Source organism: Rattus norvegicus, chromosome 6 (genome assembly GCF_036323735.1).
Source record: "Rattus norvegicus strain BN/NHsdMcwi chromosome 6, GRCr8, whole genome shotgun sequence".
Taxonomy (NCBI): domain Eukaryota; kingdom Metazoa; phylum Chordata; class Mammalia; order Rodentia; family Muridae; genus Rattus; species Rattus norvegicus.
Genome location: NC_086024.1, coordinates 28,156,247 through 28,178,110, shown reverse-complemented (window position 1 = coordinate 28,178,110; position 21,864 = coordinate 28,156,247). Strand labels below are relative to the sequence as shown.

At 45.3% G+C, this 21,864-nt stretch overlaps 1 long non-coding RNA gene across 8 annotated transcripts in view; it reads right to left on the bottom strand.

The window, feature by feature from the left end:
* Window positions 1-227: 227 nt before the first annotated feature.
* Window positions 228-21,864, bottom strand: part of LOC100912066 (uncharacterized) — a 52,733-nt gene continuing 31,096 nt past the window's right edge. The window contains exons 3-7 of one of the 8 annotated variants that reach the window (XR_010052503.1): window positions 20,100-20,245; window positions 18,874-19,722; window positions 18,292-18,344; window positions 14,956-15,020; window positions 228-14,507 (exon numbers count right to left, since the gene is read on the bottom strand). This is a non-coding gene — a long non-coding RNA (uncharacterized LOC100912066). Of the gene's footprint in view, window positions 18,345-18,873; window positions 19,723-20,099; window positions 20,246-21,864 lie in introns of all 8 variants that reach the window. The other 7 variants (XR_010052500.1, XR_010052501.1, XR_005505724.2 and 4 more) reach the window with 7 other exon arrangements.

The window sequence follows — 21,864 nt, the reverse complement described above, 5'->3', positions numbered from 1 at the left end:
AAAATATAAGATAAAAGCAAGGGATGCAGAGCAGTGGTAGAGAGTCACTCTCCAGTAAAGCAAACAAATAAACAGGAAACAAACTGCAGTGTGCAGAACTGGGATAGCCCTGAGTGTGATTTCTAAAAACACTGACTTGTATGCTTCCAATGGGTGACATGTAGTATATGAAAATACAGCTTAATAAAATTGTTATGTTAAGCAAGAAATGCTATTTGTTGGGGTTAGTTCTCTACCATTGGTTTATTTTGCTACAAAGAATGAATGGAATTACGGGAAAAAAAATACATGTAATTATCCACTGAAACCTCAGTCTTTATATGCTTTCTTTTTTTCCAGTTCTTGCTCTTAATCCTCTTCGAGATAGCTGTCCTGTGGGGGAAATGTGGGATTATTCAAATCAGATTGCAATGGGAGAAAATGTCAATTTGTTTTGAGTCTTTTATCAGCTAAAATCCTTTACTCAGATTGTCTTGGCTTTCAACAAAAGACCTTTTGTCCCCCTATCCCAGGAATCTATGTTGGGCACCTCGCTTAGATATTGTGCTTCCATACACTCTCCCTGGCTGTAATAATGCCTGTATCTTTTAACTCCCAAGTTCAAAAACCAGTTTTGAAGCCAACGGATTTTTATACGAGGGCCGCAGAAGGGTTCTGAGCATGCGCAAAGGGCAGCCTCGAAGCAAATAAGACCAAGCAAACAAAACAGAGCTTAGGTTCCACACAGACTGGGAAGAGAGTAGGGGGAACCAAGCTGTCCGCTTTAGCTCTGACTCCAGGAAATCCAGACAAGGTACTTCTGAATCTGAAAGAGCGTGGAAACAGTGAAGGGTCCGATCCAGGGTCAGCTACCTGGGCGGAGCAAGATCAGCGTGCAGGGTCTTTGGGAATTTCTAAGAAAGAAAAAAATGGCGCAGCTGTGATCCAGAGAGGCTTCTCTGTTGACAGAGACTGAGGCTAGGAGACTATGCCAGGATGCGTCTGTCTTACTGGACCACACACAGCCTGTTGAACATGCGGAACAACTGTGTGGAGCGTGTCATTGTCCCATGAGAGACTTTCCCCCCTGCTGCCTGCTTGTCACCTCTCAATGAAATAAATGACATTTCTCCAAACCCCGAGACCTTGCTGGGCCTGTCCCAGATGCCCCAATTACCCAGCACCATTATTCTTACTTCAGAGGAATAGGCCCTAGGAAAAGAGGAGGATTCCAGCAAACGCTGGCTGCACATACCCTTTGAGCAGAACCCAGCTCTGCCCAGCCCCGAAGCCTTGTAGCTGTACACAGATCCATTGAGCACATCTAAATATTCTTTTTTTTTTTTGGTTCTTTTTTTTCGGAGCTGAGGACCGACTAAATATTCTTTGTGGGGATTCTGAGCTCAACTCCTGCTCTGTCCAATTCTTGCATCAGTTGCTGCTCTGTTCCTTGGCACCACATAGGAAGCATGAAGAACCATTCAGCTCATTCTTTGAATCACTTGATGTTTTCCAGACTCCCTCAGCCTAGGGGTAGCCAAGAGGGGGAGACACAGGAATGTGACCCCTACATGATTTGTCACCTCTGTCTTTGCTTTGTCAGGAGAGTTTCCAGCTCGAAGAGCAGAAGAATTGAAGGCGGAGGGGTAGAGGGTAGGGGTGCAAGGAAGGGCAGATTCTAATGTCTCCAGTGTGGAGAATGAACTCATAGCGATGACTTCTCAGTATGCCCCTTGCTTAGAAGAATGTCCCTCTCCTCCAAAAGCCTTTGGAAAGAAGGAAGGGGCCCTGAGATTAAGATCAAGGGACGGTGAACTCTCGGCAGTCAGGCTTCAGGGATTGAGCCGCTCTATGCTGGCATGTATGCCCAAGTCAGGCCTGGGCTCACCCAGCTGAGACAAGCTGGGCATTTTAAAAGTATAATGAAGTACTGTTATGATTATGGCCCGAGGAAGAGAAAGATGAGCAGAGTAAGACCGCTTTACATGCTCTTTCTTCATTCGGTCAAATATCCCCTGATGTTGGAAAGGGAGTGGAAGCAAACACTGAAGCTGTGAAAAGAGGGGACAGGGTGCCTGAAAGAAGGTCCCTGTGCAGAAGGCTAGGGGTATGTGGTGTGTGTGTCTGGTGTGTGTGTGTGTGTGTGTGTGTGTGTGTGTGTGTGTGTGTGTGTGTCTGAGTGTGGTGTTTGTGTGTGACTGTGTATGTGTGTGAGTGTATGTGTGTGAGTGTGTGTGAGTGTATGTATGTGTGTATGTGTGTGTGTTTGTGTCTGAGTGTGGTGTGTGTGTGAGTGTATGTATGTGTGTATGTGTGTGTGTGTTTGTGTCTGAGTGTGGTGTTTGTGTGTGTGTATGTGTGTGTGTGTGTGAATGTCTGTGTGTGTGTGTCTGTGAGTGTGTGTTACTGTGTATATGAGTGCATTGTATGTGTGTGAGTGTGTGTGTGTGTGTGTGTATGTGTGTGTGTGTGTTGGGAGTTGAGGGGCATTTTCTGCATGCCTGGCAGATGTGTTGGAGGCTGTGGAACACCTGCATTCCAGGCATGGGCGTTCCCTAACAGACAAGTCCTGACATAGAAATGGAGTTCCTTTGTCTGTGTTGCAGGTTGGCTCATGCCTGAAGTGTTGGGCTGAGCTTTGACAAAGGGGAGGTCTTCCAGCTGGCAGACACTCTCCGTTCATTGCCATTGGCAGCTCTTGCCTTCCAAGCCTGGTGCCCCCAGCTCCAGGGCTCATGGGCTGCAGGCTGGGATGTAGACATCTACCCTGTGTGCTTCACCAGGATCTGCCTGTTCCCCTGGGAACCCATCCTCCTTCATTCCATAGCTAGTCCTCTACTTCTGAGCTCCAGAAAGGCCTACCTGTCCCAATTCCGCAACCCTTTTCTTTCTGTCCTGTTTTAAGAATTCTTAGGAAGAAAGGGCTCACTTTCAGTTGAATTTAGAACTGGGAGAAAGTGAGCAGAAACTGCTGGAAGCTAGGACCTAGAAACATCTTCCTGAAAAGGAGATCAACTAGGAACCTAGCGATAGACAGTCACCAGGGCTTACCAGTTCCTGAAGAAAGAACTCCCTTTGGTGTCAATAACTGGGAGATTTATGAGCCAACAGATCGTCGTTGAGCCGTGAGTTGGCTGTTTGTACTTCAGAACAAGGAGAGCAGACAACGGACGCAAGACAAGGCTGAGCTGTTGACTTCAGTTTCTGTTAAAGTTTACAGTGAAATATCAGGCTTCAACCTGAGTTCCTCCACTTTGTTCTCTGAGCCCAATGTTTCTCCATTGTAACCGGACTCTCTACCTGCCTCATGTACCAGGCTGAGAGACACTTTAGCTCTGTCTAGCTGCAGATCCCACCATTCCTCTTTCCACACCATCCCAGGACATCTCTATATCATTTCCTTGAGTCTCACTCCATAGCCTCAGCTCCTCAAATTGCATTCTCAGATCAATGGGCTTTATCTGGGTTTGAACTTCCCTCAACTTTGCTCTGTTAGTGTCTGAACTGACGATGCACATATGGTTACCCCTGAAGTGTCTCTGTGCAGCCAGGTCCATTCTCCATCATAGGAACAGAATGAAGTTTTTCTCACTGAGCTTCACCCCTAAAAGCTCTTCTTGACTCAGACACACACCTGAGAGACTCTTTATGTGTTCTTATCTATAGAACCACCATATAACACCAAAGCCATTGGGTGACTGTCCCAGAGAGAGGAATTTTAGCCCATTCAGATTGCTTTTATGCATTTGAAAGTTGCCCTTAACTTTAGGAAGAACATTGTCTTAGAGTTTCTACTGCTACGAAGAGACATAATAACCACAACAGCTCTTATAAAGGAAAATATGTAACTAGGGCTGGCTAACAGTCTCAGAGGTTTGGTCTATTATCCTCATGGTGGGAAGCATGGCAGTGTGCAGGCAGACATGGTGCTGGAGAAGGAGCCAAGAGTTCTACATCTTGATTCACAGGCAGCAGGAAGAAAGAGTAACGCTGGGCCTGGCTCAAGCATCTGAAACCTCAAAGCCCACTCCCAGCAACACACTTTCCCCGACAAGGCCACACCCACTCCAACAAGGCCACACCCACTCCAACAAGGCCACACCTACTCCAACAAGGCCACACCTACTCCAACAAGGCCACACCTCCTAATAGTGCCACTCCTGCCGGCCAAACATTCAAACACATGAGTCTACAGGGGCTCTTCCTAGTCACACAACCACAAACAACTTTAACACCCCTCTAATGTCTCCAATAAGCGTAACTCTTCAGGTCGGCATACATCTATGAACGGATTCCTAAGAATGACAGCTAGGAGGAGTCTGAGTAGCTGGAGTAAATTTGGAGTGTACTTTAGGGAGGACACACACTGCCCAGGTCTGGAGCAAACTCCTGAACCTCAGAAGCCTGGGAACAAAAATCCTTGCTGACAAGCAAAACTGTTTTGAGGAGTTGAGATATTTCCTCACCGGGGGAGATTGTCTATTATGCCCAATCAGGAGGTGGCCATCTTTACAAGACTGGTAGAAAATGGGAAACCATATTTAATAATGGCAAATCTATCAAGAGCAAATGGACACAGTTCACATCCTGTGGGCAATAAACTTCCACAGGTGAAACGTTACGAGGTTTCAGGGGGAACTTTACGAGCTTTGAGTGAGCCCTAGTGTAAACTGAAGCCAGCCATGGAAAAACAATGTAATGTGGATGGTGTGAAGCAGCCTCTGAAAGTTCCTGCCACCGCTACCAATGCAAAGAAACCACTGAGGCAGGGGAGAGACGTGCTAGGCTTTCTACATTGCTAGTGATTTCAGGGACAGAAGAAACATCAGCCACATTTTTGCCTCCCTGAGACTAAGGATTATCAGAAGTCTCCCTTGTCTCTCCAAGTACCTAATACATTATAATTGTGCCTGTAAATATAGGGAATACATGTTGAAGGTATCTAGGTATGTAGGCCCACAGGCTTTCATTCTTCAGGAGACTTTTCAATGCCATAGTTAGAACAGGGACTCTGAGTGAGATGAAGTACTCCAAGGTCACATAACCAATAAACAACAAACTCAGATTTAAGGCTATGTTTCTCTGTCCCAGGAGCCCAAGTCCTTTCGACTACATTTGTGATTGCCAGCCTTGGGGATTTCATCAACCAGCAGTTTCAAAACACTCCAGAGGACTCTGAGTGAATTGCCAACATTTTATTGAGAGGATAATTTTAAAGTTTAGGAGTTGTTTAGGATAGGATATGACAGCGTGATGTCAAAGGGGGAGGGGGGAACTCATCTGAACTTTACGAAGTAACCCATCCCTTGAGATGTATGCCCTTGGTGTGCACCTGTAAAAATACCACCACCTCAGCCACCAGACTGGCTCTTAGACTGGCCACCCTGCCCTGCTCACCCTCTTGATTCCCTGTAACAGCAGTGCAACAGCAGGGCGCCCCACACGCAGTGGGTGTTTAGGACTTGCCATTGGCTAAGCAGCACGGGCTGCTCTTTTGTTAAGTCCTCTGGAAAGATTTCACAGGCACAACTTTTCACCTGTGTCACAGAACAAGATGACTTGCCTCCTCCTGTTGAGTCTTGTGTTTGTAGCTTAGCAAAATCTGGACTTAGTCAACACCTCTTCCTCACCTCTCCCTCTTAGACGGCAAGATCTCACGTCCTGGCCAACAAGCCTATGGGGACAGCTTCATTTCTTTCCACTATTGATATTGCACCACTGCCCCCTGGCCCACACACTCCCCCTCAGTGGTTCTTTAAGAGAACAGATAAAAGGACTCTGCAACCCTAAGAGGTGAGTGGGCGCCTTGCTCTAGAGAGTGAAAGTCATTCACTTTGTCCTGTTCTTCCACTTTGATTCTCTATTCTTGAATCTTGGGTTTTTCCAAACACAAAGTGAAAACTATTGGGCCGAAACCTTTAGAAGTTTAGCCTTGGCAGTGTATGTTTTTCCTTCCATCTGCTGATCCAGATCCTCCCACATCAGGGCTTCTTTTGTTTGAGGCAAGACTGGGATTTGGGGACAGATTCAATGGTGGAACATGCTGTAATGTGATCTCCTGGCTGTTTAGTGATTCTACGTGAAGGCCATTTCAGGGTGGAATGTCAAAGTTTACCAGACATTATCTTGGACAAACTCTCCTTTTTCCATGAGACCAAATCATTATCCTCCAAAGCGATACTAATTATGCACATCCACCAGATGCTGGATGGCTTTAGCGGAAAGCAGAGGACCCATGCTGGGGGTCACCCACCTCACTGGGGTTTTTCCTTAGCTCAGCTTCCATTGGAGGGCCTGGCTAGAAGCCAGGCTATGCCCTGGAATAAATGACTTGTCAAGTCATCAGCTATAGCCCCGGGTGGTGCTCCTGGCTCTACTTAGCCTTTCATTTATCTTTATAGCAGTGAAACCAGCCTGTCTAGAAGCCTACCTCGCTGGGGAGAAGGTTAACTTACAAGGTCCAAGTTTAAAAAGAAATGAAAAAGATCTCTGTGCCCTCTAATTTTAGAAGAGTTGCTCTGTGGCAGCCATCAGAGCAAGGCTGTTGAGATGTCATCCTGAGACAGGGAAAGGAAGGAGAGAGGCAGAGGCTGGTTGCCCGCAGAAGTGACTCCGGTTGCTTTTTCACATATAGATCAAAACCTTGCCGAGCAGTTAACCCTCAGCAAGGAACTGACATGTTTAGCAAGCGGGAGACTTTTGCAAACGGAGAGGACTTGGCAGAAGCCACTGCTGCTCAACTGTGCGTGGCATCGGTCAATGCTGGAAGCTTCTGTCATCATATAAATATCCCAAGATGGACTTTGGCTCCACTCTGCAGACATCCAGGATAATTCCCTGGGACCTAATCCATTTTAGCTCGCAGTGTGCAAAGTTTTCCCAGTCCCTTGAGGGGCTTTCTCAGTAGAGAAATCTCAGTAGATATAGTGGTGGAGAGAGGGTATCTCTGCCCGATCTTTTTCCTTGGATATGCCTCTCCTGGTTAGTTATCCCTGCTGATGAGTGGATAAGTACAAAAAATGTAAGTCTTGGAGAGTGACAAGATCACAAAGAAAGATACAGAGTCATGCATGCAAACAAGAACTATCAGGAAAGACAAAGCAATATAAGTTGGTTCAGGCCAGGCATTCAGGGGTGAGTGACCACCAAAATAGTTTGGAGAGCAGCCAAGGGCATCAGTGTCCTCAGGCACTCTTCAAAATATGGGCACACCTCTTGGCTTTTCTTTTTCTACTGCTGGAACAAAACACCCGAGACTGGGCTGTTTATAAGGAAATTTAATTCCTTATACTTCCAAAACATCCAACATTAAGTGCTTCTGGTGATGGCCCTCTTGCTGTCTCATAACATGGGAGAGGTCATGCTATCATGAGAAAGAAGGAACATGGCAATCCAGATTGCTTGTCCTCTTACAAAGGCACCAAGGCCATTATAGAGACCTCATCTTCATGATTTCACGTAACCCCACTCAAGGTCCTGCCTCCAAATTCCACTGACCTATGATGTACAAAATTGTGCTTCAAACACATGAACTGTTAGGACATACATCAAAGCCCCTGAACTCTAAGGAAAGAAAGAAAGCAAGGATGAACACTGCCCACATGGCCCAGGAACCTTCTGTAGTCAACAGAGAACTCAAACAGAATGGTCTATACTTGTTTAGTAATCAGAGTAGAAAACGCCTGGGCCAGAGAGCTGCTCAGTAGTTAAGAGCACTGGCTGCTCCTCCAGAGGACTGGGGTTCAATTCCCAACACCTATATGCCAGTGCACAGCTGTCTGTAACTTCAGTTCCAGAAGATCTGGTGCCTTCACATCAATGCACATTAAATAAAATAAATTATTTTTTAAAAATGGTTAACTTCTTCTTTAAATGTAGAAAAGCTATGTCTTACACTAGGGAGAGGAGAGAAGGAAGGGCAAGACAGAGAAGATAAGGAATACTGAGTAGAATGAAGGGAAGACCTCACCAAGAAAAGCCCAGGCCTTCTGAAAAAGAGCTCCCCTGGCTGGCTTGCTCTAAGGAGTCACGGAGCAGAGAGGAGAAACTGAAAGCACAGAAAGAAGCCTACTTTTCAGGGTCCACTTGGTCCTTCCCCCAAAGTGATCTGTTGAGCCACAGGGAGCTCTTCCTGCTCCTGTCAGCTGAATCAACCAACTTTGAATGCAGAAGTAGCTGAATCTAGGAGCTAGCATCCACCCCTCCTTCTTTATTAACTTTGTGAAGGCACCTGAGTTCAAAACAAGAGTTAACACTGGAATGTCCCTAAGGCCAACATCTCCTGCTAAGGACTGGTTGCCTCACACCTCCCCAACAAACACTGAAAGGTGTGACTGACTGGGCAATGCAGCCCTATGGCCACTTTTGGAACCTGACTCTCCTCTTATGTCTGCCTACCTTTCTGTCCAACAGAATCTGTCTGCCTGTCTGTCGGTTTGTCAGTCTGTTTATTGTCAGGGTTTTAGGCAGGCCAGGCTGGCCTCAAACTCTCTCCGCATTTGAGGATGAATTTAAGTTTAAAAACTTTTGGTCCTTCTCCTTCTACTTCCCAAATACTAAGATCACTGGTGTAGGCCACCGTGCCTGGTTTAGGTGTTGCTGGGACCCAGCACATCCACAGCATCCTCCAGGGATGTTCAAGATGCTTCTCTCCTTCCTTTTTGTCTAAAGGTATCCTTAATGTCACTAGATAGGGATATGGAATAGACCTCCAAAAGAGGCTTTGAAAATTGAAAGTCAGGCCTGGCCAGGGCCCTCACCGGATGTTGAGTGAGCACAGGAGGAAACAAAAGTGCTTGTGTTAACAGAATGTCATTTTCCAACATGAGTCAGGCTCGGCGCTGAGGCAGGGAAAGGAGAGCAAATGCCTTCCCATTCATCACTGTGGACACGGTTATTTTTAGAGCCAACACCAGCTCAGCGCTGGGCTCCAAGGACCCTGCTGTGGAAGGAAACAGGGCTCAGCTGATGATAGAGTTGATTGGAGGTAGAAAGCCTGCATGCATGCCTGCATTCCTATATGCATGTAGAAAAGAGGGAAGGCTAGCATTCCCCTCTAAACCGTAGTTCCTAAACATAATCCCCATGTGACCATGGGAAAAGACATGGAGTATGTAGGTGATCATTTAGAGCAGTGGTTCTCAACCTAAGTGTGCAAACCCTCTGGGAGCTGAACGACCCTTTCACAGGAGTCACATATCAAATGTCCTGCATATCAGATATTTTTGTTACGATTCATAACAGTAGAAAAGTTACAGTGATGAGGTAGCAACAGAATAATTTTATGGCTGGGAGGTCACCACTGCAGGAGGAGCTGTATTATAGCATTAGGACAGTGGAGGATGGCTGCCCTAAAGCCTCTGGTGTTAGCACTGGGGAAGCTTCTCCTCTCCTAGAGGAGAAGCAGCAGCTCTGAGTGAGGCTGTGAGTGCAAAGGCCCTGAGCCATGAGGGTGAGTGGTATGGATAGGGGCTGGGGCCAGCATGGTTGGATGAGCTCCAACTACCAGGGTACACCCACAGGTCCATACTCCAAAAAGTAAGCCTTGCCTGGAATTAGAAAAGCCCTGTTGCAAGTGTCTGGCCCTCTTTTCTATGAGCTATAGGAAAAGGAAATCCTGGGGTTGAACTTGGCTCTGACAAGAGGTTGGACTAAGGGTGTGGTCCCATTCTTTCCAGGTCTCGTTTGAAAGGTCCTTCAGTCCTGCCTCTGCCTATGCTAACCCATCCTTGTTGAAGATGCATACCTACTCAGCCTGACAAATTCAAAAAGCAGCACAGCTTGTGAGAAGGCTGTTTCTTCTAGGAAGCCACAAGGCTTCCTAGACATCCGTCAAGGTCTATGGGAATGTGGTTTATACTACACAAGTAGTATTAACTTTTAAGGGCCTCGGAGTTGATTCATTTTCCATTAATAGCTCAACTGCCCCCGAGGTTCTGGCCAATTTTAAAGCTTCTTACGGGCAGGGAAGGTTGAGATGACTTCCTGCATGGTCATTGGATGGATTCCTAAAATCCAAAGCAAGTGGATAGAACATTCCACAGCACGGTGTCATGACTGCTACCTCTCCCAGGGAAGCAGAAAGGGCTCCTGTGGAAAAGATAGCCTTGAACTCAGTTACAAATGAAAGTCTCTGCTGCTGCTGCCCTGATAACACCCAAAAGATGGATGGTTCAACTGTTCCAAGCCCCCAGATAAGAGATGAACAAAAGGGTGGGGTGTTGGAGGATGGTTTTGTGATCTGTATAAAGGTTGTCTTCATATTATTCAAATGCTGATTTCTCTACTGGCAAAGAGTTAGTATAGGGCAGACTTTGGTATTGTGAATTTTTATGAATTTTTATTTTATGTCTCAGTCTTCTCCACACCTCCTGATTGGTTAATAAAGAGTTGAATCAGCCAATTAACTAGGCAGAAGAGAATTGGGCAGGACTTCCGGTTCCAGTTAGGGGTTCCCAAAGGAGACAAGAGGGTAGAGAAGGACCAGAGGAGAGGAAGATGTGGAGAGACCATGAGGAGTCGCCATGAGCAGGGCGCCAAGGGAGTCTATACATGGATGTACGTGGACCCAAATGAACTAGAGCAAGACTCAGACGGAGGATAAAGGAACATGTGGCTGGGAAATAGGCAGCCTTAGAGGGTTAGAGTAGCTCAGAACCAGCTCTCTGTGTCGTTTAGGCAGGGGCAAAAATGAGCTAAAGAGGGTATAGAAATACCCAAGTTATTTGCGAACAAAGGGGGCATAGAACCTCCTGCCCAAGAGTTACTTTTATAGTGGACCTCTTGCTCATCCATGTTCGACCCTATCTTTTCTTCTATAGCTACCACAGGCAAGGACTCTGAGTCAGCCTTGAGACCGGGCAATGCACTGGGCTATCCTGAAAACCATGAAAATTACAAAAAGGCGGACAAGCTGTAGAGGAAGTAATACTGTCTGAGAAGCCAAGTGCTTCAACCGGCTCTGTGCCCGGTTGATGACCTTGAATCAACCACCCACCTGTGTACAACCAGAAAAGGAATGGCTGGGACTCCATGCTCTTGAAGTTCCACTTCAAAGTAGCACAGAACAAAAACAAGGAGGCGGGTGGGGCACCTAACAAGAATGCCGTCTAAGAAAGCTCTTGGGCTCAGCATAGGAGTCAGCAAAAAGTTTGTTAATAGCCAAGAGATATCCACCTCTCAGATGCCAAGCACTCAACACCAGTCTTCATAAGAACTCTGCATGGTAGATAGCATTTTCCTATTGCACAGATGCCTATGTGGACACAGGGGGCTCAAAGATATCAAGGCCACTATGTAGCAAAGGTAGGCTTAAGTTTCTATCTTCCTGAGGTGGAAGCTCATGTACCTTTTGCTACACAGTATCCCCCCAGTGGTCCAACAAGAAGAATGAAAGTCTGTTTTCCGTCCATCGAGGATCCTCTTAAAAGTCTGTTCTCCATGTACTCCATTTTTTCCTTTTATAACTTTATTTATTATTATGAAAGAGCTGCAATTCTACATCCTTGGAACTGTACCTGGGGAAATGAAGAACAGCGTGGACAAGTGTCTGCTGCCATGTGCCACCATTTCCTCTTGTACAAGTCACTACCAGATGACATCAGCGGCAAGTCAGTTCCTATGTGCATTGGTGCTTCCAGAAGAGGGGGCGACTCAGATGCCAGCCTGCCTCTTTCCATGCATCTAAAACCAGCCAGCTCCCTGCTCCTCTTTCCTCTGAGTTGCTTTGGGCTAGAAGACCCTGGAACGGTGGGTCAGATTGTTTGTCTATGTCCCCACTGAGGCTTAAAGGTACAGCAATTATGGAGCCAATGTAGGCTCACTCTGCTAAAAATGCCTTTGCCCCCTTTCTCTCTGGCTTGCCCTGCCCTGTTGTATGAAGGCTGTTGACTATCTCCGTGTTACCACTATTCAGGTTTTTGTCTCATCCTTCTAGTCTCCCTCCCTCCCATGTCTTTGTCCATCTTCCCCTGATCTTTGTGCCTTTCTTCCCCTTCTTTGCCCTCTTTGATGACCATGTCTAAAACTGGTGAGACACAAGCATTGTACACACAGTCGATCCAAGTCCTTTCCCTGTGCACTACAATGGTCTTTGTGATGCCACCCTAGCACCAGGCGTGAGAGCTGGGAACACACTTGATCCCTAGCACTGCCTCATGTTGAAAAGCTGTGTCATTGGGAAAGTGACTCCCGCACTGCAGGTTCTAGACACAGCCATCATTGAGAGTTCTCCAAGGACCTTGGCCATAGTGGATGGTACCGAGTTGCCATGTCTGCTTTTGTTACCCCCCTCCTAGCTCTCTGATGTAATTAGGAGGCTGTTCGTTCCTAGGGACAAGGAAGGCATCTCAGAGCCTCGAGGTACTGCCAGCATTCTGGATCAATCTGCCACTCTCCTCTTGCCTCCATGTACACATGGTCAATTTCCATTTACAACAAGGTCTACGTTGTTCTCCTGCATGCTCGAAACAACTGAGCCCTTTCTCTTGGTAGGTGGCTGAATGACAATTGAAACGAGATGCTGGAATAGATATAGGCGGCATCAAGATATGTTCATTTCTGGCCTAATGGCTGCCTACATGATCCTGTATGCTGTTTTCTCTTTTGTGTCTTGGTTCCCTTGTTTATAAAATAGGCTTGTAACAAGAAGAAACCAATACATAATTGGGGAAAGAAAACTCTATGTAAATAATATTCGAGGTCCTCCTGCTGTTCGCTTGACAGCAGTTCACTTGGAAGGTTCAAGATCCTTTTGATCTCAGACGAGAGGGACCAGCTGCTGAGAGATGAGCCTGATTTAATCCAGAGTTAACCTTCCAGAAGATCTCTGCAGATAATTTGCAATGCTTCTTTGTAGGGTAGGACAAAGGTAGAGAACGATTTGTGGAACTGGTAACAACCATACAGCCTAAGTCTGACGGAGCCGTTGTCTTTCCTGCTTCATTTGTCTCCTGAATGGTGTTGTTATGCTATAGATAAAAGAGCTGTGCTTCTGACCACACCAAGGTCTTTTACTCTGAGTGTTTACGGCAAACGATGGAAGAATTGCTTACTCTGATGCTAAGCAAAATTCAGAGTGGAAAGTATCCATCACATTTCTGACCCTCCTCTTCAAGGGACATTAAGATGATGTTGTCCTGTAGGGCTGGTGCAGGGAGGGACAAGTGGAGGATGGGGGCTCCAAACGAACATACCGGACTGCATGCAACTGTCTCTTCAATCCCCCCTCACGTCTCCACAGCCAGATTGGAGCAGCCTGTGGAAAAAATTCCTGTCTATTTTCAGAAACAGATAAAAGCATCCAGATTATGCAGAGCAAATCTCAGCCCGAAAGCAGCTGGAAAAATCTGTTTCTTGCCACTGTCAGTGACCCTGTGACCCTTCCAAGTAATGACATCCAAGCTTATTCCCTCCCTCCTCTCTTCTTCCCAGCACTGACCGACCCGACCCATCCACTGCACATCTGGTCCTTGTCGGCACTGTCAGGCCATTATCCCTCAGACACCGAGCGATAGACAGTGGAATGGGAGTCGTGCTTGCTTGGATTTTAAAAACAAATTATCAGCTGGTTCAAGGACAGGTCAGTGTTAAATCATGTCTCATTTGGTCCAGAGTATAGGGGAGCATATTTACTCTGTTGTATGTCTTCTACCCTCACTCACTGTTACAGGGTAGGACATCAGTCTCAGGTAGGCACATGCTTAGATCCACTTTTGGATAGGCAGTAGACTAGAATTGCCTGAGACAGATGTTTGATCTCCTGTAAGCACATGGGGCTTTAGACACTGACTGGATCATCACGCTGGCGCTCTGGTGCAGGAGGGATTATCTCTGGCTTTAGAGAAAGTCTGCCGAGGACCAGCTCCATCGTCCAGGATGCTTGTGTTTGCAATGTCATGTTCTGCATGCACAATGCTAAACACAATAAAATAGGCTTATGCCCAGTGCTTGTGAGAGCAAATGTCAGCAAGTACACCCTTGGAGGTCTATGGCTAGTTCCTCATCTGGGAGGCATTAGGGGCTCCATGGCTCCAGATTGAGAATCTGCCTTTCTTTCTGTGGGGCACTCTGCTGAACAATTCATTAGGCACCAAGACCCTCTCCAACTATCCCCCACTCTCCACCTTCAGGCAGTGGGTTTGCCATCCAAATAGGAGCCAAATCCATCTAACTTCCCAAGGAGACAGATTCGACAGCTCTTCCCAGAAGAATGGAGCGGGTCTTCTTTTGTCCCTGGCTTCCTTATCCATGGATCAAAAGCCTCTATAAGTGGGAAGAAAAACATCTGTCTAGCAGGTAGATGTACCTAGTCCTTGTAGCAAAGAGAGGTTCAAGAAAGGAGATATAGCCTGTAGGACCAGAGCCGGGCACTGACTCCGTTCCACGTGCTCAGAAAACTGCAGGTAGGATTTGATGAAGGATCCTGTCAAGCTCCACTAAAGTTCAAGGACAACGTTTCTCTTTCCCAGCTTTCACATGGAAGGCATCTTCTTCGAGATAAGAACCATGGATCAAAGCAGAGAATGGCTCTGGTGTTTAAGAAAAAGGAATAGCAGAGAGCTGGGATCATAATCCAGGCACAAAATGGCTACTTTTGAATGCTTGATACATCTCTCAGCCTTTGTTTAAGTCAGTCCTACTTCCCAGAATGCTCTTCAACACCTCAAATATGTGTCAAGTTCCTTTTCATCCTGTAAAGCCCTCATATCACACACACACACACACACACACACACACACACACACACACACACACACACACCTCTATGAGACCTATAGGATCTCTAGGAGCTCAGGCCGGCCTCTAATCTGCTCTGCACCTAGGAGTTCCTGCCTCTACCTCTGACTCTCTGAGATTACAGGCATGCACCACCACACCTAGTTTTAATGGGTGTTGGGCATTGAACACAGGGCCTGGTACATGCTAGACCTAGAGAACTAGAAGAACTCTACAAACTGAGTCATAACTCCGCCCTACCTTATAGTGTTTCTCCTTCAGAATGGGTACTGGCTCTCACCGCTTCTGATCTTCAGGCCGTTGCTCTACTTGGTGAAAAATGGGTATGAATCCTCCAATGGAGCATAAAGACTTTGATAACAAAGCCCACATCATATCGGTATCATGCCCCACCCCTGCATTTCTGTGTTGGAACCCAGCAGAAAATGTGCCTCTGAACCACATTAGCTCATGGAAACAGCAGGTCCTGACAGTTAACTAAATCCATCACGATGAAACATAGGAGGCCTCCTTACTCTTTCTTTTGAGATTAAGTTCACATAGCATACAATTAACTATTTTAAGTGGTCTTTAGGACATTTGAAAGAATAGGGCAGCCATCATTCCTACCTCCTCCCAGACCATTTTCAGTTTCCCCCATAGAAATGCTCTGCCTGTTTAACTTTTATCTGTCTCTCCTGGTTCCTGGCCCTAGGGAGCCTCTAACCTACTTTCTGTCTCTATGGACTTGCTTATTCTGGACACTTCATATAAATGGAATTATCCAACACACAGCCTTTTGTATACTTATCATAATGTTTTAAGGTTCATCCGTGTGGTAACACGAATTGGTGCCTCGTTTCTTTTCCTGGTTGAATAATATTCTGTTATGTGGGAGAGCACGCTTTGTTTACCTGTTCGTCAGCTGATGGGCGTTGGAATGGCTTCCATTTCTGGGTTGGTATGAATAATGCTTCTGTGAGTGTCCATGTACGAGGTTTCGTGTGGACATATGTTTTCAATTCTCTCGTGTATATATTTATGAGTGGAAATGCAGGGTTATGGGTAGTTCTATGTTTAACTTTTTGAGAAACTGCCAAGCTGTTTTCCAGAGCAGCTGTGCCATTTTATAGTCCCACTCGCAATGTACAAGGGCTCTAATTTCTTCACAGCCTCACCGTCTCTTGTAATTTTGTTTATTTTTATTATAGCTATACTAATGGGGATGAAAACCAATGTAAATTCATTTGGGTTTTGAATTGCATTTCCCCCTAATGACTAATGTTGTTGAGATTGTTTTAATGTGCTTGTTGGACATTTGTATATTTTCTTTGGAGAAATGCCTATTTAAGTCCTTTGTCTTAAATTGAGTTGTATATCTTGTTGTTGAATTCTAAGAGTTATTTATATATTCTAGACCTTAGGCAGATATATTAGTTACAAATGTTTTCTCTTATTTTGCAGTTTGAATTACTTTTGCCTTCTAGATAGTGACCTTTATGTACAAGTCTTTAGTTATAATAAAATATTCTTTATTTATTTTCTCCTTTATTGCCTGTGTTTTGGTGTCAAATTTAAGAAATTGTTGCCTAATCTAAGAACATGGAGATTTATAGCCATATTTCCCTCTAAAAGAGAAGGGCTTTGACTCCTATATTTAGGTTTTTAAATGCTATTTTGAGTTTATTTGTGTGTATCGGATTGGGTAAATTATTTCTTTTGCATGTGGGTGTCCACTTGTCAAAAAGTCTGTTCTTCCTTTAGTGGATAATTTTAGCACCATTGCTGGAAACCAACTCCTTACTCCCTTATTAAATGATTAATTTTTTAATTCATCACTTAACAAAAGGTCATTCATTTGTATGGAAAACTGACAGTACTGAGACTTAAAGTATACAATGATCTCAACCTGACTCCTTCCCACACATACCAAAATCCATCAGAAATAAGTCAGCCACAAGCAAGGCTGAACATTTTCCACAAATGTCCTTACTGGTTCAAAGCCCTTGGATTTCTAAGCTAGCATCAATAGTGTAGACCTTTATACAATTTTATCTTTAATAGTTTAAATAACATAAACCTAGAATACTGTAAGGTGTGTTTTGTGAACAGAGCATATGTACAGGTAATAAAAAGAGAGGTGACTTTTCACCATTCAAAAACGAACACATCTTGCTGGGATCTAGTATAAGTACAATACAAATGAGGGTCACTCCTTATCTGTGAGTGATTGGAAGAGAATCTTGTCTCCTCTCCACTCTTTTGAATCCAATTCTTTTAGTCCAGTGGCTGATGTACAGAGGAATGAAGATGGGTTATGTTGCCTTGTAGCTACACCCATGTGTAGGAATGAAGAATGAAGCCGTGTGACAGGTGTTAGTGTGTGTGTGTGTGTGTGTGTGTGTGTGTGTTTGTGTATGTGTGTATGTTTGTGTGTGTGTTTGTGTTTGTGTGTGTATGTGTGTGTGTTTGTGTGTGTGTTTGTGTATGTGTGTATGTTTGTGTGTGTATGTGTGTATGTGTTAGTATGTGTGTTTGTGTGTATGTGTGTATGTTTGTGTGTATGTGTGTTTGTGTGTGTATGTGTGTTTGTGTGTGTATGTGTGTATGTGTGTGTGTTTGTGTGTGTGTGTGTGTGTGTGTGTGTGTGTGTGTGTGTGTTAGGCTAAAGGTGGTATTAGGGTATTTTCCTCAACTGCTTCTGCACGTTTTTCTTTTTTTGGAAACATGGCCAGTTGCTGACCACCATTTGGCTGTACTAGCTGTCCTACAAGACCCTGGAATTGAAAGAGCTTAAACGGGGAGCCGCATTTCTTACTCCAATCGTGGGATGGGGTGCCCCCAGGAATCACGAAGTAGCCATCTTGATGTAACAGCAGGAGGTAGCTTTTATTAACGAGATCCCTATTAGCGGGATCCCGGGTCGATACGTATCCCACACAGGAGACAGAGGAATCGACCCCGAGCTTCCAAACTCGGGGGTTTATATAGGGGTATTCGCGTGGTTACACATGATTGGTCAATTCAAATGGTGCACAGTTACTTTCGGTGCGAAATTACATCAGCAAGGTGTACGTGCTCTCTAGCAGCTCGGCAGGCAGGTAGGGTGGCTCATCTCACTCAGGGGGGTGAAGGAAGGGGAGGGGGTGGCTACAGATGATCAATGTCCTTGGGGCTGATAGCTGGTTTGGCAAGTCCTCTCTCTGGCTCTCCCTCAGGCACGTCCGGCCCTGCACATCCGGACTCTGACAATGAGTAACCTTTTTAAAACTCTAGTTCTACAGAATCTGCCAGTATTTGCCTCCTGGGTGCTAATTACAAGTACATCCCATTGTGCCCACCTTTCTACATGGATGCTGGGAATCCCACTCAGGTCCTCATGCTTGTCCAGCAAGCCCTTATTTTGTAGCTAATTTCACTGCATGCAGTTTCTGAATTTCTGTGTTGGGTCAGTAATTTGTTTACAATTTCAAGAGTATAATGTCAAATGTTAGACTTAGCACATTTCTATAGGAAAGGTGGTGTTTGTGAAGGTTAATTTCAATTGTCAACTTGATGACATCTAGAATTACCTCGGAGATGGGTCTCTGGACATACCTGAGGGGTATCCTCACTGTGGGTGGCACCATTCCCTGTGTTTGGTTCCTAGACTGTATAAAAAGGAGAAAGTAAGCTGAGTACAAACATTCATCACCCTCTTCATCCTGACTGTGGATACCATGTGACCAGCTGCTCCAAGCTCCTGCCTGGCTTTCCCCTCCATGGAAAGCAGTGTGAGCAGGAGTAAATCCTCCTTCCTTCCTTTCTCCCTCCCTCCCTCCCTCCCTCCCTCCCTCCCTCCCTCCCTCCCTCCCTCCCTCCTTCCTTCCTTCCTTCCTTCCTTCCTTCCTTCCTTCCTTCCTTCTGGCTTTTGTTGGATTGTTTTATCCCACCAACAGAAAAGTAACTAAGGCGGAGTTTAGTGTGTATTTCCCCATGGGGTGATTAACTCTTTGAGACCCAAGGTTGCATCTTCTTCATCTCTGTAAGCTGTGTGCCTGGAACTGTGTGTGGTGTTGCAGGACTGCTGGTCTGATTGTGGGCATGTGGTGATTTAACTTAGAGTCAAACAGTGACCCAAAAGTTGGCCCCAAGGAATCTAAGAAGTAGAAAGGAAGAAGGACAAGAGAAAGCACTTACTTCCTTCTGGTATTTTCTCTCAGCTTCCAAGCCCATTGCAAATGTAAGCCCATGGGTGTCAACAGCTCCTTTGAGCTCCCTGTCACTATAATGCAGCAGCTGGGCACATAGCAAGGGAAAGGTGCCCGCTTTGTGGAGTAGGCGCTGTGGGGTGCTGTTTAAGAATGCAAAAGAGGGAATCTGGAGTCTCAGGATTGCCACGATAGGAAAGGGGAAAGGAATGTTTGAAACAGAAAGTGGCATCAGAAAGCCAAGGAGCAGACAAATAATTGGAATTTGAACTGGAGGGCTAAGATGGGGCAGGGTGATGAGGGAATTCATCCACAAGCAACAGGTCAAAGTGGAAACAGCTTCGGTGATGATAGCTCAGTAATAGAGCACTTGCTTGGCATGTGTGAGGCTCTGGGTTCAAACCCCAGCGCTACAAAATCAAAATTAAATCAAATCAAGTAAACACAGAAGTAGCAAAACTTAAAATAGGAATATGCTTGGAATTTAAATTCAGCACAACGCAGAGAGGGCTTTCCTACTCTTTGGCTTTTCTTCCTATCTATAAATAACATAAGGAATTCAAACAACTCCATCTTGAGAAAACAAACAGCCCAATTAAAAGGAGCAAAGGGCCTGGGATGCAGCCTAGTGGTAGAGCCACTTGCCTGGCAGGCCCAGTCCCAGCAATGTACAGAGAAGAAAAGCCACTCAAAAGATGTGAATAGCATATCTCAAAGGAAGACATGTGACCGCTAACACCAGTGCTCCGCTCATCAGTAATCGCTGGTGGTGGGAGGGGGGGTGGAGATGGTAAAACCCCACTGAGACATCACTTCACACCCGATTCCTGGAACCCACCTGCATGAAAAAAAAGCCAAATATAGCAGCGGGTAACTGTAATCTTAGCTCTCCTAAGGTGAAATGGGAGGATTTGGAATCTCACAGGCCAGTTAGCCTGGGGTACATGCAGCAAACAGTAAAGAAAAACACTTTGCCTCAAACCAAGTGGGGGATGAGAACCAACTCTCTAAAGTTGCCCTTTAAATTCCTTGAATGTGCCACAGCATGTATACAACTGTGCATGCACAAGCACACACACGCGTGTGCACACATGCACGTGAAACAAGCACACACACACACACACACACACACACACACACACACACACACACACACACAGGTGCGCCATTAATTTTGCCTGCTGTAGCTTTTAATAAGGAAGTTCCCCCATGGACCTTTTCCTGTGGTCTTGTCTTGTCCTCTGGTGGTCTTTGGAGAGGAGATCGGATCTTGAAGGTTCTGCTGCTCTGAGTGGCTTCATCCTCTCTGTGACAGGTTCCGAATCCAAAGAGATTGCTTGGAGACACTGGAACTGTGAAAGCTAGAAAACGATTGGAGAAAATGGTTTACTTGAAGCGTGTCCAGGGGAATTTAGTATGTTCTTTTTTTTTTTTAAGATTTATTTATTATATATAAGTACACTGTAGCTGTCTTCAGACACAACAGAAAAGGGCATCAGATCTCATTAGGGATGGTTGTGAGCCACCATGTCGTTGCTGGGAATTGAACTCAGGACCTCTGGAAGAGCAGTCGGTGCTCTTAACCACTGAGCCATCTCTCCAGTCCATCCAGGGGAATTTAATTCCCTGGCTATTTCCTGTTACTCTCTGGCCTCTGTCCCCCATTAGCCTCTTCCAGGCGTTCCCACCACCTTGGTGTTCTGCTTCATCAGGGACCCTTAGTTAATAGACAAGGACTATGGGCAGAAGCCTGTGATGCCATAACCTCTCCCATTAGGTTGATTTTTCTCAGGTACGTTGTGGCAGTGACAGAGAATGAGCACAGTCCTGATCATTTTCGATGGTTCTTCTACTGTTTCAGAATTTAAGGCTATTTCTCCACTGATTGGGCAAAGTCTCTACACTGACTTCTTTTTTTTTTTTTTTTGATGTGTGCAGTTTTGCCCTATAATTGGAATATATATATGTATATGTCATTTTAGACAATTTGCCATGTTCTTTATTATGTAATATAAAGTATTGATCTAAATAAAACAATTTCCTAAATAAATACCCAAGGATATCTGCATCATAATTAGATAGATAATCTCCCCTTACTCTTTTTTGTATCCCATTTCAAATTTATATCGTGAGGTCGAATTCTGGGTTCTCTATTTGTAGCTATATTGATACATTTTCCTTTGTTTGATAAGAATCTCCCACTTTGTTTATTCTTCTCTCTATCTTGGGTACTGACTGTATCCACTAAATTATAATGTGCTCAATTAACCTTTATCGGCTTGAATTAAAAGTAACATGTAAGTGCCTGCCAAGTTTGAATCTCAAGTATTTTTAATTAAAAAAATCAATTATTGACTGGATGTTGAGCTACTACAGTCCTTGAGGTATTCACTTTCATCTAAGACAGCGACTTTCAACCTGTGGGTTTCAACCTCTTAGGGGATCAAACAACCCTTTGGCAGGGATCACATATCAGACACCCTGCATGCCGGGTGTTTACGTTACGATGTATGTCGGTAGTAAAATTATGGTTATAAAGCAGCATTGAAGAAAGCTTTACGGTGGGGGTCAACACAACATGGGGAGCTGTGTTAAATGGTCGCAGCATTGGGAAGGCTGAGAAGCCCTGTTCTAGAGCAGCTCAACTCCTTGCCACTGTCACTTCCTGCGACGTTCTCATGAGAGGTGTGGGAATTAAGTAGCGTGTGAGAATAAGGAAGTTTCCAGACTCCTTTGGTGTATTTGTGACTTCATGTTTGTCCTCATAGCCTCCCCAGGAGACAATCACACTCTACCGGCAGAGGAAGCTCATTGGCCTGTCCATGTTCACGGAATTGTGGTTCAAACCCGGATCACTACCTCTAAGGCCCACAACCTCACAGCTCCCTCACTGTACAGAACAGACCCCAAGGTTTTGTGTCTTACTCGTCTAGACAATATAGCTAGACAGACAGTGAATGTTTTCTGGCTAAATAGAGAC